We start from the raw sequence: 19,077 nt of genomic DNA on the forward strand, positions 1-19,077 counted from the left end.
CTAAAAATAAATAAGGAAATAATAAAAATTACTTACTATGCAATAATAGGAATTCTCTACAGATTTCACATTGTAGGTGTTTGCGTGTCACGTTCACAAGCTCAGAATCTTCTAGCCTATGTGACTGGAAATGCACATGTCACAGGCATACGCATCCCTTCTGAGAAAACAAAGGGAAGAGCAATTATCCCTGCTATATCCCTGAAAACACAAAATATTCCAATAAAGAGCCCACGGTAAGCAGGCAGGGACATTTGTAAACTTCACAGAGCAAAATGTGGGTAAGAAAACTAATCTGTCTTTAAGTACTGGTCCAGAAAAGACTATTATAGATAAATTATTTATTCAAAGAATAAATAATAGGAGATCTAAGTAACATTGGGAACTGTACCTCATGAGGTATCTCAACGAGGAATTGTCACAACAGAACCTGTGATTGACAAAGGTTTAAACAGAATATCAGAAACCTACTCTTGAGTTGGAAGGGACCTCTGGGGTCATCTAGCCTAATTCCCTGCTCAGAGCAGACCCAGTTAGATCAGGGTACTCAAAAACTTCCCCAGCTGAGTTTTGAGATCCCACCATGTCCTCTCTGGGCAAATTTTTCCTAATATCTAACTGCTGTCCTGGTTTAAAAAAGAAAAAAAAAAGTATTGAAGATAGTCTGGACCACTTTCTCTATAACCTCCCACAAGGCAGCTGCACGCACCCATAAGATCTTCTCTTTCTCTTCTCCAGGCTGATCAGACCCAGTGCTCTCAGCCTCTCCTCGAACATCCCGTTCTCCAGCCCACAAGCATTTTGGAAGCCTCTGTAGGACTCACTCCAGTACCCTTCTTGCACTGGGGAGCCCCAAACTGGACACAGTATCCAGTTGTGGTCTTAAAAGGGCACAACAGAGGGGATCATAACAGTGCTCACCCCTCTGGCTACACTCTTGCTAAGACAGCCCAGTATAGGGGTGACCTCTGCTGCGAGGCCACACTGCTGATTAACATCCAACTTGACCACAAGGAGTCTTGATCCTTGTTGATTAACTTTTGCAAGTTTTGACTCTAGAAGTAAAGCCCGAAGCTTTCTTGGAAAAAACACCCCAAACTTTTATGATAAAGAACTGAACTAGCTGCCCTTTAATTCTCAAAAGTAAAGACATCCAGTCAAGATGGAGTACTTGTGGTTCTGAAAATAACATTTGGGAGACTCAAAAAACCCACAAACAAACCAACCCCCAAAACCCAAGAAACACACAAAACCCCCCAAACAAACCAAAAAAACCCCAACAACCCCCCCCCCCCCAAACAACAACAACAAAAAAATCCAACCCCCCCAAAACCACAGATGTATCAGATGCAAGAGACTGTGGTATTGGCTGCAGACTGGAGCTGACTGTAGCATCCATCCCTGTGCTTTCCATCTTCCTGAGAAGGCCAGTAACTAACAAAATTGTCCTAAGGAGAACATTTAGCAGCATCTGTTCCAACCCAATTCTAGAAGCATTTCTTAGTGAACTGAGGTTCTTATAAGCACAAAGTAAAACACCACTAAGTCAGTTTAAAAGAATCTGTTGAGGGGATTTCCTATTTCAAGACATATTTCATTGAAGATGCTGCCTTTCAGTTTCTTTGAGTAATACAACCCATCTTCCTGAAACAATTTCTGAATTTTTGTGTTCCTGGCAAAAAAAAAAAGGTCAGTAAGCCAAATCAAAAAATAAACTTCATTTTGGGGAAAAAAAAAGAAAACCAAAAAACCCCCAAAGGAATCGCTTCCTTACAAATACTAATATATTTCATCTTCAGCCCCCAAAGAGCACTTTAAGTTGCCACCACACTGCCTACTAATCTATGGACAGCGACGTCTGGGAGAATGGAAAGAAACTGAAGATTAAATGACTGGACATTCCAATACATTTACACATAACTAAGATCACTTCTGAAGCCATGAGACAACGTGGAGGTTGTTTGACAATGTCCAGCTTCACTTGGATGTTTTAGTCATAAAGGTTTGCAACAAAAGTAACAGGTTAAAAAAACGTGATGTTGTGCATGTCACTCTTCTAGCAAACGCCTCCAGCTAAGCAGGTTTGTCCGTCTTTCCAAGTGCCTCATTACAGACAGAGACACAGAAGGGCGCAATGCTAGGAAGATAATGAACAGGAATTTGCAGAGCTGCTGCTGGCAGATGTCCTCTGTGTACAACCTGGCAGCAGAAAGAGTTCTGAATATGCTGCAGAAAAAAGTGTAGTTAGCTCATTCTAGGATCCTAACATGCTGAACTCTGGATACCTGGCTGCTGAGGATGGAGAGGAAGAATTTTTTTAGGACTATGAGGATAAAATTAACTTCTGTCACATCGTTCATTGCAAATACAGCTGGAATAGGTACAAAATGCCAGCTAATAAAAAAAAAAAACCAAACTCTTTCATCAGGATGGTCAAACTAGCCTTGGATCCAACAAATGAAACCATCTGCTAAATCCTTATTGAATAACTGCAGAAAGATCTCAACCACATACTTATTAAATTCCTGAAAAGGCTAAAAAAACCAACATGAAAGCAACAAATGGTGCTACAGTGATGACTGGGTCCTCATACTTAAAAACATTTAAACCAATCTACTAAACTCCCATTTTATTGCTTCTGAGATAAAAATTGCATTGTCACTAGGAACCACATTGCCAACTCTGAGACTGGTGCTTACCTCTGAAGCCCTGAACAAGCCAATAGAAAACAGAGGATTTAAGGGAAATTTACACTGTCTGAATACAGTTTTATGCATTCAGTCTGTCTAGAGCCACTTTAAAAGTTTTTTATAGCTAGAGTTTTTTAAAAGTTATTTATATCTAAATAAACTAAAAGAACAAAACTTCAATATTCATCATTTTACTATCTCAAGCCCCATCCTTTTAAGAGAGAAAATGCTAAGTTAATTTAATTTTTCTCTCTCCCCTCTTTTCTCAAAAGCATAACCATAAAATCTTGCTTACTACAAATCCTTGGCTGGAATTTGGTTTAGTGAAAGCTGTCACAGACTCAGAAGATCTCCCTTCCTGGGTCTTGTCTGAAAAGGTAGTAAAGAAATATTACCTGGCCACGTGTGCTCCTACCACAAGCAGGACAGAACAAACCTTTAGTGAATTTTTTGAATAAAAAAAAGCTTACACTGAGGACATATCACTTGCTATAAACTTGTCTTACACATCCAAACAAATCCCTAATAAATAACAGAATTAGAGGTACTATAACCCTGTAGAGGCTAGACACATATTCTGTAACATTCCATACAAACACACTGTCAATATCTCTATCATTAGAGACAAGAACAACTTCCTGGCCCAGAGACTAAATGGCATGACAGTGCTCCTGTGATACAGGTAAACTCTTACCCTGCAGAAGAGGACAAGGGTGGTATCCAAATTATCTGCTACAAGTGACTTCTGAACCACACACAGGTATCATTTAGGAAAGCAGTAGCTGACCAAGGCCAAAATTTTAGCAACAATTTAGCAGTATTAACAAGCAAATGTCAATGCTAGGAAGCAACACAGAGATAAATTATGCTCCTTGGCTAGAGTATAAAATACTTTTGCATAGATTAAAAATAGGATCTGTAACCAATGGATTTATCTTTTATTTTCAGAGCCATTAATCACTGCTAATGTGAGTTGTGCAGGACAATGTGACTAAAGATCAGCAGAAGAGGTACTTCATGTACCCTAGATACAGCCTTGTCACTCAGCACCTCCAAAACGCTGGAGTCTGTCATTCTACCTAGTTAAACAGAATTTCAAAATAACTGAGAAACTCTCGTCTGTGCTTTACATATGAACTACAAACAAGTTACAGTAAAAAAGAAAAAGGGATAAAACAGTGTGTTGTCTCCTACAGGTTGCTTTAGTTTCAAAATTCTTCACTGAATTTCAGATAGAGTCATAACCTCCATAACTGGCTTTGCAAAGAAAGGACTGCCTGCAGAGGCATAGACATGTTTTGCTCAGAGTTCAAACCTTAAAAAAAATCAATGAATGAAATGCTGTCTCAAAAAAGAAAAAAAAAATTAAAAAAAAAAAAATCAAATGACAACTCCTACAGTCTTCAGTAGGGCTTTTACTTCATTCTTTCCACCCTGCAAATCATGGGAAAGCCACTGCTCTCACTAAATTACCTCTCAAAAACAACAACAAACTTACCACATCTAAAACCTAGATACATTATCTCGATGGATTTTTTTTTCTTTCAAAGCATAAAAAGACACAGCTGCTGTTCTTTCCTGTAAAATGGAAATGTGCATGTACTAAACTCTCTCCCTGCACACGAAACTGAACACAATTTTTTCCAAGACATCTAATACTATTAAGTCACATCTTATCTTCAAAAGTATGCAGAGGGCTTTTAACTTCTGCAAGCACCTCATCACAACTGAAGAGTAAGCAAACTGAAGAATTTACCAAAACCATTCACCATTTCCAAAAGCCTCATGCAGTTCTTTGTATTTAGAAGCTCTTCCAAAGTTTCTTTCATTTGAGGAGAAATAAACGAGCAGAACTTCAGCAGTACAATGTTAACATTTCAACTATAAAAATATATGAAACTAAATAGTATCAAAGCTATTAGGCATCAATATTGTTATGGTATCTGTGACGTGAGTCCTGTACTCCACTGAACACCAACTCGCTTTTTGCTACCTGACTCCTTTGTGCTTCTGCTTCGTCCAGGCTGTGCGCTAAGGATTTGCCATTACTACGCAGATTGTTTCACTGGTCCAGCAGCGAGGGCAAAGACCTGGAGGAAGGCTGTTAGTCCCTCACTCCTCTTCCTGCTATCCTCCCAATCCCCAGTCAAGTGCCAAGCTAGCACAGCTGCCAGGCATGTAGAGGCAGATGAAATCTACAGATCTTAGTAAAGGACTTGATAAACAGTAAATTGTATTGGGAGCAGAGAATCCTGCATGGGAGAGATCTTGGAACAGCTGAGGTTAGAACGGACCTTTGGAGTCAAGGTCCCTACTCAGAGCAGGTTGCTCAGGACCTTGTGCAGTCAGGTCCTGAGCACTGCCAAGGATAAACAGGACAAAAGACACACAGAAGTGCCAGTTTGCTCCCACTGCACCTCTGGATGCAGATAGAGACAAATTTTCCACAGAGAGGGGTTTCTGCCTCACCACCGCTGCTTGAGCTAGGAGACAGAGATCTATAATCTTCTGAAAATCCTCTGGCCAAAGATTTAACAGCATGGTGAATACAGCAGAAGACTCAAATATTATTTGTCATTACTGGAAATGTTTTGTTTCTTGTGTTGTCCAGCTAAGTACTGGAAACAGTTCAAGACTGTAACCATCTATTCTGAGATGGTAATAATAGCTGCTAAGAGCAGGGAAGGCCCCTCAAGCAGACTGGAAGTAGTTTCAGGGAGTTTCATAGGGATCACTACATTATGCCAATTGTATGAAACGTTTGCAGTGACATTATGTATATCTGGGGTACCTTGCTGAACTATAGCATTAGAGGACACAGACTAAAAAAATTCAACAGGGCGTCGCTCTCTTGTTCAGAGGCAATAACAGTTTACGGCTTATATCAGACTAACAATTCTCTGAAAGGATATATTATAAGCTAAAAGATAATGTGATCAGAGCTAAATATTTGCTTCATCATAAAATTACAAGAAATTACTTTTATTGACATGAAGTCCCATCTGACAAAGTTCTTGATTTTCCAAAAAGCATTTGAGCTAAATTAGGAAAAAGCCTTTTTACAGTCACTTATCCTAAAACTGCACGAACTCACTGCTACAGACCACTGCTCACAGATGCTTTTTATAAACATGTAACAACAGTAAATGACAGCACTGCACCGTATTATTACTTATATACTGAGTGTATTCTTCTCTGATTTCTTGGCAGGATAGATATTTCCTGTTTACTTCTTGTTTTTCTTGGCAAGATAAAGGAAGCCTAAGAAAAAGCATTGTTTTGTTTTTTTGACTTAAGACTTCTAGTAACTCCTTCCTACAGCTACCTTAATCTATAGCACACTGAAACTGGTTAACCCATTCAGGATGCACTGCTAGTAATTCTCTGAAACTTGTGGGTTAAAAAAAATAAATTAGAATTCTATAAATTGCCTTCTTGGGTTACCTCAAAAACTAAGCAGCAGAAGTAAACAGGTGACAGGGACATGTCAAAAACTAAAACCAGGGGAGAAAATAGGTCAGTTATTCAGATACCTCTTAATATCAGGGACAAAACCATCAAAATGGCAGATTGCCGGAGACATCCTTCTAAATCCCAATTTCATATCATCTAAAAGACTTGTTGCAACAGCAAAGAGAAATGTTCCTTTTCAGCAGTCAAAGAATTAAGAAACTTTTTTTCTGAGAAAAAGGAATCAAGTTTGTCAGACCTCTCTTAGACAGCTGGGTCAAAAGCATATAAAAAAAGCATCACTTAAGGCAGGGGGAGTGGAGGAGAAGTATGTTTATGAGATTCTTGTTCAATATGGGTTCTATAGTCCACTTACCATTAAGAACACTCATGGGCTACTGGGCCATTTCTTTTGTTTGTTTTGAACACTAGCATCTAAATACATTCATTTCATATAACCAAAGATGGGTTTTGTCCATGGTAACTTCCAGCAGTTGCTCTTCAGAAGACTTTGGTAAGTCTCACAAATGCCTTTGACAAGAGGCAGTCAAAGCCAGACTGAATGAGGAACTGCTGACTTCCATGAATAGAGGATTACTCTCCTGCACTGACACAGTGAAAGCTGCTCCATTTGTAATGTAGCCTTCTCTTCAGGTGTTGAGGTTTTTTTGTTCTGTGGTTATTCAATACATTTAGTTAGAAAAACCAACATATCATACAAGTATTTATTTCTGTTTACCTAAGCAAATTCACTTTTTGGACTCACCTGTGGCTCGTAATGACCAGTGGTGGCACTTTGTTTGACCATGTCCTTGTTACCAGTATACAAGTTCTCTTCTCTGAAGTATGCAGCATTGCCGTGCAAGCAGAAACTTAGATTCTTAAGGACAGACTTAGCCTATTTAAAAGCAATTAAAAGGAAAAAAAAAAGGCAATAATTACCAGGTCTGTCAAAGTTGTAATTATTATGCATGAAACTCATTTCTAGCTACCCCTCATTGCTCCTCCCACCATGTCTCCACATCACACCACCCACAGCTCCTCCAGTACCACCTACGTCTTACATGTTTGCAGAACAACGACAATGTTGCTTTATTGCTGTGAGATCCCACATCACAGAACAGCTCAGCAGATACTAGAGTTGCTGACCACAGGTCACAGAGACTCCCAGAATGGGTAAGCCAGCTGTCCTGTGTTGCACCTAGGATCATGCAGGCAGAGGCATACTGCCTGGCAAGGTTCCTCTCTTCAGCTTTATCCTGTCACACAGACAGATACATCACACAGGTCCACATCCATCATGCCAGTACGTAAACTCACCCCATGATCCTGCTCAATGGCACACATCTGCCACGGAACTGAACATCATCCCCACCACATGACAGGACAAATAATCCTCAAGTACCTGGGACTGCACCCATCTAAGGGTTCCACTCCATCTTCAGACTCATAGCTTCTGCCAATGGAAAAGGCAAGGTTGGCTCCTGCCACACATTGTTATCCAAAACCAGGTGTGACAAAAGCATGTTCACAAGAGCGCTCGAAGTATAACATGCTGATTCTAAAATCCTTCCCTACACTCTCTGCACATCCATTTTAACCCGTTACAGTATAACTTCCTGTATTTCCCCTATTGAAAAGCAGATTGTCAAGTTGCTACTGCCTACTGTCATGCTTGCACTTTGCACGTATGCCATTTCTCCAGCTTCAGCCATTTGCATTACATGACATAGCAAAACAATGTCCCAGATTAGCAAGTCAATGTACTACACAAATGTAAGGCTTCATCTTCACTGACACAAAGCTTTAATTGGTGGAAGCAATGAATGAGGGAAGGGCTGCTTTTACAATTAAGATAAATCAAGATAAAGTGTGCAACAGTCATATTATGATAAATTGTTAAAACTTATCAAAGCACCTGCTCCTCTCCTAAAGTAGTAAGATGATGTCAGACTATACCCACACCCAACTGTGGCTGACCTACTCTGACCTGCTGAACGGTAGAACTAAGGATTTACCTAATCTGATGTCCAATCTGCATTCTGCTACAATGATTTGTTCAAACCACAGTCAAGTCCACGCTCTTCTCTTTTCCAAAGGCCTGCTGGAAACAGGCTAATAGCTGGATGAATTAGTTAACCCATTCTTGATAGCTAGTTTTGTTAGGCTTCCTATAGCATTTCCATCACCATGCTGCACAGAAACATGCTCAGACCGACAGCATAGTCTGCATCCAGGAATGGGTTGCAGAACAATTCAGTGAAACATCCGTGTAGTTACGTCAATGCTTCTGGGAAGCGCTGAGCTTGCTGCTCTTGCGCCAGTTGGTCTTCGCTGCACGTACAATACACCAGCCATATTGCAAGGGAAGAGCCGCAGTAATACAACCCTCGACACTACAGAAAGCTCTGTGGCCCAGGCAGATGGGAAGATTAGGCTCCTTGTATTTAAGCTAAGATAGTGGGCTCTGCAATGAAATGACTCAGGTGTGCACAACTGCTCTTAGGTGCTAATTTTATTAGATTCCTTTCAGAAGGGATGACTAGTAATATCTTTATACCACCCATGATGATTTGTTCAGTCAGTATGTGTCTAAGCCACTAACCTTTACCAATCTTTTAACTATTTGTGATTTATTCGCTGTTCTTCTGTCAAAGCAGACTTAATGAAGCCCATTAATGATTTGGCTAATCACTACCTCTGTGACACAATGTAACTATTCACAACTTTAGAAGTGGGTTTCAGAAATCATTACTTGATACCTGAAAGCCCAAACAACAATCCATTTATATCTTGAAACTGGAACTACTTCAAACCATGGGAAACTTTCAAAGCATTGCAGGTGCTGCATTAGGCTTCACAACCTATGTAAGAGTTCTACCAAAGCTTAAAATTTACACAGTTGTTGAAAAAAGGTAAGAGTGCTACCTCTGTGCTCCAGCCGAAACACCCTCTTTCAGAAAAATGGATTTTCAATGGTAAACTTCTGTGGCTGTCACTTAGCTTTTAGGGGCTGATAAAAAACACATGCTTATTGCACTACTGGTAAATAATTCATTTCTAGAAAGGCCTTTTGGGATATCTTTAGGATATGAAGGTGCTACATTAGAGCTTTGGTAGAAGCCACTGCTTTAGTTAAAGCAGTACTGCCAGCTTGTTTTGTGTTAAATTGACAAATTAAACAAAAAAAGCTCTCATTGAGTACTTTAATATCACATCCTGAATTTGTAAACAGTTTTAAGTTTATTTTCTTCTGACATTGTTCAAAAAGAACTTTGATCAAAAAGACGAATGATCACAACACCAGAAGGAAACAAGTTGTTCCATCAGCAGGGAGAACCGATGACTGGCTTCCTACACGTTCATGCCCTACCCCAAGCCCATCGTAACAGCAGCCGTTTCCCTACCGCATCCTCTTGGTCTCCCCAGTCCCTCCCTACTCACCCTAATGGTGACCAGCTAAGAGCCCACTGTAACGTCACAGGATAAGCAGGCCACATCGAACGCTTAAAATCATGCGGAAGCCTTTCTCCCTGCGAGGACACCAATCTGTATCTCTCCTCCGTGAGGCTGTCAACTTCCATGGCATTTACAGAAATTCATTATCACCGAGACATCCATCCCCTCTCCCCCAGTTTCACTGAATTTGATGGATGATTCAAAGCTTACTGTAGGAATGACAAGATTCCTCAGCAACATAACCATTCAATATCCCGAAAAAAGCAATCCCCCTGGTCTTTCTTAGGAGTGTAATGTCCACTCATCCTCCCACCAACGCTTTTTTAAATCAACACTAGAAACTTTAAACGAACCTTGTAAATGGCAAGCCCTCTCAGCATGTATATAGTCACCCTACTAATTTTGGTGCCTTCCACCCTTGACAAAGACAGGGATCATGTTTTCCCCGTATACATATGTACATACATGTGGACACATGCACACTTTCCACAATCTTCTTGCACTGATCAAACAGAAACAGAAGCCATAGCAAGTATGAAACTTAACATTGAATTATTCCTCACTGATTAACGGGAAAGTTGCTAATCTGAATGCCTGCTTTTCAAAGTAAAACAAATAGTAGTATCTTCAGGTGGATTTATATTGCACTTCAGAGAGACACAGTGTGCACATGTACACACACTGATGCCATCGTGGAAGAGTATCTACATCACAGGTTTTGCAATTCCACATGCTACAGTACATCTAATCCTCCAGAAAAAAAAGACGATCTGAAACATTACCTTAATATTGCAGGGAGATCATGAGGAAGGCCTAAAAACTTCTGCCTACACTACCTGAGGGTTTACAAGTTCCAGAATCAAGTTACATGGGAAAACTGCTGTTAAGTCTAAAGACCCACACTTCTCTTACCTCGCCTGTTTTGAACTTGTTTTATATTTAGACCTATCTGCTTTACAAAGCTATGTAGCAGAAAGTTTGTTGGGGAAGAGATTCCAATCTGCTTCTCAATTCCACCTTTATGAAGCATTACCATTGAAACAGTATGCCAGTACCTCTGAGAGGTACTTTCTCCTGAGCCAAAAAAAACTCCAAACACACAGAACATTTCTGCAACGTTTATATTAAAACTTAGAATGTCAATGACAAGAAATTAAGCATAGTAAGCACTTGGGAAACTTGTGATACAGATTTATCCACCAGGAACTGTGGCTACATATGTGCAATTAGCCTAACTTCAGCCTTCCTGAAGTCAGTAATTTCAGAAGTTCAAATTTGTAACCTCCCCAGCTACTGCAATTCTTGCTTTGTTAATTTGAAAAAATAAGGAATAATGTGCCAGCAGCTAGCTTAGAAATGAAGCTGATCTGCAATTCATTTAAACTACTAAAAAAAAGTCACTGATATTGGTTTTAGTAATAGATTTTATAGATCTACACAGGCTAACTGTGGTGCAAAGCCACACATACTTCAGTTGGAGTCCTACTACTGGAGTCCTACTATTTCCAAGTACTTTTGCATACGACAATGACTGAAGCCTCCCGCCCTTACTCTGGAGTTTCTTCAGAGGATATTTTTTGTTTATAAAAGTCATAAGACCTTAATCCCCAATTAAAAAACACCCTTCATGAAACATTGACATGAGGTTGCCAGTTGTAAACACAGCGAACACAACTCAGCTGCAAGATGTCATTATCCAAAAGTTCAAATTTCGGACTGCTAAGGGAAAGTTTTATGAAGGTGGTGAAAGACAGCTTCTTTTTAATCCATCTGTCACTTAATAGCCTACGACATTCAAAATATCTAGTCAGCAAATACATGTTTAAGTATTTGAATAACATATTCGTGTTCAATGCAGGCTCCATGGAAATAAAAGGGAACTTAATACCATCTACCTCTATATAATCACCTTCAATTAGGATTCTTACCACGTGTCCCACTCCATTATCTCCTGGTAGACCAGGGAAACACAAGGGACTATTAAACAAACAGGTATGGAGTTTTTAACTGAACTTCCACTCACTTTAGAGTCAACTAATCCAAAGGCAGCTTAAGTGCATGATTTATAGACTATGTCCTTTCAAATACATGTTGCCGTAAAACAGGATTATTGGTATTAATATACTCTCAGTATAACCCTTTTTGTTTAGGAATATAAAATTCCAACTGGAGTTACAAAATATTTTTCCAGATTCATTTAGATGGACTGTCTAGTATAATTTAAACTCCATTAAATCAAAATGTCTTTCCAAATATATTTTTTAAACAAACAAAAAGTCTGAAACTATCAATTACTGAATGTGTAAAAACAAACTCTTTACAAACCAGCATATGTGGCCAAATCAATAGAATTTTTTTAATCAGCTGCACAAGCATCTGTATACACTATATATCATTTTATAGAGATTTGTAGCTTAATTTCATTAGACTACCAAGTTTAGATATAAAGCTACTTTTCCCACTTGACCTGCTCCTCACTTTGTGAAAATTCAAGTACTAAGTAGATGTCTTCAAGATTGCAGACTGAGAAAACACTGATACAGTGTCATTTAACAGATCTAAACTGTTTCTAAAGAGAAATGAAAGGGGATCTGTTACCTGTTGGAGAAGTTATTACATTTCTCAGTGAAAGGATGACAGTGAGTATTCCCAAGTTTCCCACCTACTTTGTAAGTCTCTCCTCCTTGTCCCTATTAGAATACTCTGGTGGTCAACACAAAGTGAGATTTCTGTTTGGAGAGTTAAGTTTTTGCCAGGTGCTCACAATATGCAATCACTTGAAAGGCTGGGCACTACCAGGCAAATAAATCATTACACTTACTTTAAACTACAGCAACCTAAGCAAATATTACACTGCAGAAATCGCTTTGCTGGATTGTTTTCCAGCTTTCTAAAATACCAGCATTACTCCAGACACCTAGCATCTCTCCTGAAGAACAAAACCCACATAAACCTCATCCCGTTGCGAGAATCAACTTCCACCGAGACAAACCTGCACAGATGTTACCACCAGCCATTCCCTGCCTGCATTCCTCCCACCGACACAGGCCACTGGGGAAGCAAAGGCAGCACAGGCACTCGAACACGCCAGTTGTACACACTAGAGCACTGCAGCAGCAGCAGCTGATCCCTGTGCTTTCAAGTCCGGTGGCGTAGCCCACGCGATGCTGAACAACCACTGCCACCACACCTCGTTTACCTCCCCTAACGTCGCTGCCATGGGACGCACGCTACACACCTCAGTTACTATACGCACGCGGAAACTGTTGCCAGGCTATGGATAGCGTCTCTCCTCCACCCCTGGAAGCTGCAGGACAAAAACAGCAGAAAAGAAGCAAGCAGATTTCGGGCTGTGGGCAAGGCAACGGCCCCTCCAGACAAACGAGCAGCGCTGGCATTAAGCAATTACTCCACACAGCTATTCCTAGACAGAGGAGTCTCTAAGCAGCACCAACACTACGAGAAACAGTACAAATTGCTTGCCCTTAAATGTCACCTCATGTTTTCTTCAGACACACACCCTTTCAAATACCTCTGCAGCAACTGAAATCCTCCCCTAGTAAGCAAAGATTTCACACTGCCAAAGGCCCTGCTACAGAAGTGAAAGAAACACCAAGCTTACATTTTTGGTCTTCTTGCTTTACAACCAGTCTCAGCCATGTAATGTCTGATGTCACTGGAGTACCAGTATGTGGAAGTACTATGGGAATTGTAGTCTTTCCTCTGTTGTGCAATACCAACAACGTACGGGATCCAGGACTGCAACCCTGAGCCTTAGGAACTGTCTCCTTCACGCAGAGGCCTACGGGGACTGCCTGAGAAATACAGCCAAACTGCTTTATTTAGCTGGGAAACGCTTCTCAGATGGGAAAGAAGAAAAGTGCATGGAAGGTTTTGAAATGCATCTTCTCCTCCTTCCCACGCAAGAAGTAACTTCCAAGCAATTATTCTCAAGTGATCACATACTTCCAAAACCATTTAAGTTGTAATCAGGAAGCATGACCCAGTGAGTAAATTTTAATCACTATAATATACATATACTATACAACACATGCATAACAACATCGTACTTAACAGTACAAGAGTTTTTATAACCAGTCCATCATCTCTTGTACCTCTGCGGTCTTGGTATCTCCACATGAAAAAATAATTCACTGGAATGAATGTTTTTTGTCAGTGGGGATGACGCATCTGCTGCTTTTGTTCCTGTCTCCCCACTGAACGCTATCATTTGGCTCACCCCAGTTAAGTAACTATGAAACACTTGCAGAGTGAGCAAATCAAGCCCTATGTTTCCCGTAACAAAAATTAAAGGTTATTTAAAGGCTTTATTTCATACTAAATTGTTGTACCTGACTTACCTTCTCCCCACTTTCAGTCAAATGTCTCGTAGACAGTTACATTTTATCACCTTTTACACATTTTTCCTTAATAAAGTCATTATTTTCCCACAGCTCTTTTCCTTAACTCAGAGAGATGATGAACTCTGATCTTTCCCTCACATCATCATATTTTAATGCTACAAAAAGAATAAAGAAATATAATTTAAGCAAATTAAGAAATCCAGAGACAATAGAACAGAGCCATTTTCATCTTTTTGAAGAAAACAAGAAAAAAACCCAGGCATAATGTAATACAGTTAGTTGTTGGGAAGTGTAGCCCATCATCAGCCAACTATTATTACAATGTCTCGAGACTAGAAAAAAAGAGAAAGCATAGTACTAACAGGTTCTGACTAAATTTTTAAAAAAAAACTCAAGCTGCCCTTCAACATACACTTAAGTTATCTGAGTTAAAAAATAAAACTGGCCCAAAATCCATCTCATACTCTCATCCAGAGTATGAGAAAACTCCTATGACAGCTAGAAGTGTTATAGTGGAAATCAGAAAACCACTCGCTCTTAAGGTCTTCAACAACTTAAGGCAGGCAGAGTACAAACAAAAGATCTTAAAAGGGAGGGGGAAAAAAACCCAACAACTTTCTCCAAAGTTTCCTTCTGTTCCCAAGGCATTTTCACTAAGTTACAGTAACATCACCTTGTTCTGCAAAGTCCTTCCTTCACAGCTACCACTGTAGCACTTAGCGCTGAAAGCACTGCTAAAATACACTGCAGAGTGCCACACAGCACGTAACCTTCCCCAAATATTATTTAAGTGTATTCCACATAGCTTTTCTGACACAGCAGTAAATAGGAAATGAGGTCACCCCTCCCTAAAAACCTCAGCCCATGTTTACATTATTTCTAGTCTCCCTTGGTTTCTCTCCACAAAGCTGTAATGGCATTCAGGGATGGCGACTGTCCTCCTCCAGCTCCTCCAACTGTCTGATGTAAGCACAATTTGAGAATGACAACATAGAAGAAACATGACACAGGAAGCTTTTATACCCATTTCCACATTTAGGTTTTTGGAATAGTGTATTTGCACCACTGCTGCTGATAGTACACACTGAATTCGAGTGTTTCCAGAAAAAAAAAATAAAAAATCTGAAGCCATGCTCTGACCGGGGATTAAAGAAAATAGAGAAAGCCCAAACGTTTCCAGTGTTATGGCAGCACAGTCCTAAAGTACATGCACTAATTTTAGTGATATGAATAGACCCCAATAGCTTCAAATGAAGTCCAACAGCAGAATTTCACACTTGTTCGCCTGGGCAAGACAGTGGGAAAGAGAAAATTCAGACATGAATCCACAAAAACAGTTTAGGCATAAATTACTTCTGCTAGCTTGAGAACAGCGTGTTACAGAAAAAACAAGACAGCCTTTTCTGAAGGGCTCACAGTCTACTTAAAAGCAAAATACCACACAGGCAAACAGCTGAGAGAATAGTTTGAAGTCAAAATGTAGCATATTTCTTTGCTACATCCAGCAGAAACTGTACTCCCAACAATATTCTTTTAAAGTAGCTAGAAGCAGTAGTAGCTACACCCTCCTCTCACAGTAACATGCAAAATGCCCCCAGTGCCTGTGCAGAAGTGTATAAACAGAGCTGGGCTTCAGCTGCAATGGCTGTGAACATGGGGAAAAAAGCTGCCAAATTCCCCTGCCCTGAAAACACTGGTGAAAACGTGCCTGCTGGAAAAGCAGGACCACCGCACGCTGTGAAGAATACACTGTATTTGTGACTCTCACCTATGCAGCAATCAGATACCCCCTAAAGATTTCAAAGGTTTCAGCAACACATTAACAGTGGGCAAATGTACCCAAAATATTAAGCTACAAATACCTGCAGGGACTTTTTAAACTTGCAGTTTTCAAGTAACTCAGTGTGAAGATGCTCGCACACAACCTCCTAGCAGCAACCTGGCCACAGCATTGTGAATTCATTCGAGTAATGAAAGATTTAAGACAGTAGATTGCAGTGATTTTAATAACTCAGTACATCATCTGCTTATACAGTAGACTTAAGTATTAGCAGTCATTCTTCCAGACCCCTCAACAGACCAAGACAACTTTTGTGGCTTTTTACTATGACAGGAAATGTAAATACTGTAACAATGAAAACAAACACTGCTTCCAGGAGGAAAAAAAAAAGGGGGGGGGGGGGGAAGGCAAAAAAGAAGAAACCTCCTTTTTCCTGAAATGAAACATTTCAGCGTATTCCCCTCCGCAGCCTCAGAAAGTGACTCCTGTCTTACCCTATTGGGATTTCAGGCTATAACACTCGTTTACTTCACCGCTCTCTTCTGCTCCATCTCCGTGCAGAAACATCACTCATTTTTGGTGTGTCAACACCGCTCACGGCTCTTTAACTTCCGAGCGCGCACAGACCTCTGACAGGGCGCGTACGACAAGCAAATGGAAGAGGAACACAGCCTTGCACTTTCGCAGATATGTCCTTTATTTACAATGGCCCTGCTCTACCAGCAGCCACAGGGGTTCCCCTCCCTCCAAGGAAGCCCAACAGACCCGCTGCAGCTCCGGCACCGCTCCTCACAGTGCACAGCCCGGTTCCTCCGCTCACAAGCGCCTCACAAATCCCACCCCCCCCCCCCCCCCCCCCACCGCTCACCCCCCACCACCACCCCTCGGCTCCGGGGCCCCAGCCCCGTCCACGGCAGCGGGGCGGCAGCGCTAACGCCTCACCTCTGCCCGGGAAGCCCCGTCAGGCCGAACGGCCGGAGGCTGGGCGCTACCCGCCACCATCTTATCCTCCCTCACGCCTCACGCCGTGAGGGGACGGGCGGGCGGGCGAGGGCGGGAACGGCGCGAGCGCCTCCCTCCCTCCCGCGCCGAGCGCGCGCCGCTTGCCGCTGGCCAGCCGAGGCGGGAAACGGGAAGGGAGGGGAGCGAGCGCCCGGTCAACGGCCGTCGGTGGGAGAAACCACTGCGCGGCGGCGGGGGGGGGGGGAAGAACCATGGCGGAGCGGGAGGGGGGACCCGCCATGGCGGGGAGGGTGAGGGGAAACTGAGGCAGCGAGGGGGAACACTCAGATAAAAGGGGAGCGGGAAGGGGTTTGGCTTCTCGGAGAGCGGGGGCCCGCGTTTTCCAGCTGTATTTAGTCTGAGACAAGCACCTGAGCAGGTTACCTGGCAGCTCCCCTCAGCCGCCATGTTCGTCCCCCGCTGAGGAAAGCACGAAAACCTGACAGAATTGCACCGTAAAAGCGTCCCGTTTCCCTCCTGAGGCGGCGGAGGGTCTTTGCGGGCCTGGCGCCGGTGTTTTCTCTCTCAATATTTCCTCCTTTCTGCAGGAATTGGTTATTAAACGTGCCGCTGAGAACACTTCAGCCCTTTGGTGACGTGACGAAGGGGTGGGTGGTCGCTCGCCCCTTTTTGGCTGTGTGAAATATATTAACCTGATTCGTGTCAATATAAAACAATGCTAGGGCCGCATGGTGAAATGTGACCCTCTCTGCATATGTAATCTTTAACCGTTTTGCTTGATCTTGTATAACCGTAGGCCTAAGGGAAGTAGGAGAGTATGTATATAGTTCTTGCTTCCTGCAAAAGCCATATAACAGTAGGGAATTACGAAAGTTGGAAACGAAATAAAATCAGACATCAAGTAAAAATCGAAAAATACTTTACACGGTCTCTCGGAAGTAGTGGAATCCTATAGTTGCAAAAGAATTTACAAAGGTTTAAAGAAAAAGGGGGGGATTGATATAGAGAACAAACTGCTTATTGCTTAATGATTGTCTCTGTAACTTTACATACCAAGGACTGGTGTTTGTCAAGGATTAAGCCTGTCAGAGACTGGTACTTGGGAATGATGAGCAAGAAGGAACCAAGAGCGATCACAAGACTTAATTAAGTGTTCGATGAATTTACGATCTTGTTAAGAAGGCACAAGTAGAGGCCTTGCTTGAATAGATAAGGCCGGAAAAGATAAGAACTCCTGCCTTTGTTCCCATCCTTGTAGATAATTTAGCTTAAACTACCCATATGGTTCTATACCACTAATGAGAACTTAGATAATAAGAACACTAACAAGCACTAATGTATCAAAACATGTAAAGGACCATACTGCGCAGAATCACCTGAGGAGGGTCAAATAGCGGACAAGTGAGGAAGACTATGGAAGACCACCAGAGGACTCCTGAAGACCACCAGAGACCTTCAATGCGCCTGCGTAAAGGACATTTGCATATGCTAATAGTTTCCCAGAAAACTAATGAATATGTATAACATTTCTCAGGAATCTAGTGAATATGTATGTAGAACCTGTACTTAACCTGCACAATTAGATCTGACGGGGTGTGCCTTGGTAGAGCAGAGGCTCCCGGTGCACCCAGCGCTGTTTGCTTGCCTCTATTCATGTCATAAATTGTAAACTTTAATTAGAATCCTGTTTTGGATATGATCATTTTTCACAGGCTGGCTCCATGGTGGCTTCGGTCAGCGGCGATGTTCCTCGACCGGCTTCACTCGGTCCCGCCGTGGCTGAAGGAGATTTGCTCCGTCGTGGATCGCCAGCGAGGCAAAACAACCCTGCAAAATCAACCCTGCACCTACGCGGCCGACAGCCTGGCCTTCCCGCCCAAGCTCACCCAGCTAAAGCCATTAACGGCGGTGCAGGCTGCGAGGGAAAAGAAAAAATGAAAAGGATAGCATGGATTGGGGCTGCTCTCTCCAATTTCTGTCACACCCTTTCTCCAGAAGTGATCTAGTACCTCTTTAATTTTAGTACCACCTTATTTTGTGCCTAACCACCCCCATTTGTAACCTGCGGCCGTTGGCAACAGAAAAGCCTTTTAAATACGTTAAGAAGACAAACGAAACGTGTGTGTGCCAGAAAAAGAGATGCAGGGCTTCCCCTAGCAGAAGAAACGTAGTGTTTATTCAGGCTGCGCGCATACCAGTACAATATAACTATTCTGAGGAGACTTTGCACAATGGGCAGCAGAGAGGAAAAGCCGCTTCTGGCAAAGCGGCATCAACACGGGCAGCACAGTCTCGCCTTTGTCACTCTCGGAGGATCCAGAAAGGGCGAGGCACTGCCGTTTCATTTATTTTTCCAGCAGAAAGACTTTGT

At 41.9% G+C, this 19,077-nt stretch overlaps 1 protein-coding gene across 6 annotated transcripts in view; it reads right to left on the reverse strand.

Moving 5' to 3' along the window:
• Positions 1-16,854, reverse strand: part of LOC115339628 (meiosis-specific coiled-coil domain-containing protein MEIOC-like) — a 36,600-nt gene extending 19,746 nt beyond the window's left edge. The window contains exons 1-4 of one of the 6 annotated variants that reach the window (XM_030009857.2): positions 16,686-16,854; positions 6,907-7,038; positions 6,517-6,813; positions 37-160 (exon numbers count right to left, since the gene is read on the reverse strand). The gene's annotated coding sequence lies outside the window, so the exon portion shown is untranslated. Of the gene's footprint in view, positions 1-36; positions 161-6,516; positions 6,814-6,906; positions 7,039-13,221; positions 13,276-16,237; positions 16,549-16,685 lie in introns of those variants that run through there. The other 5 variants (XM_030009858.2, XM_030009854.2, XM_030009856.2 and 2 more) reach the window with 5 other exon arrangements.
• Positions 16,855-19,077: the final 2,223 nt, after the last annotated feature.

The sequence above is a fragment of the Aquila chrysaetos genome, chromosome 3, assembly GCF_900496995.4.
Source record: "Aquila chrysaetos chrysaetos chromosome 3, bAquChr1.4, whole genome shotgun sequence".
NCBI classification, from domain to species: Eukaryota; Metazoa; Chordata; class Aves; order Accipitriformes; family Accipitridae; genus Aquila; species Aquila chrysaetos.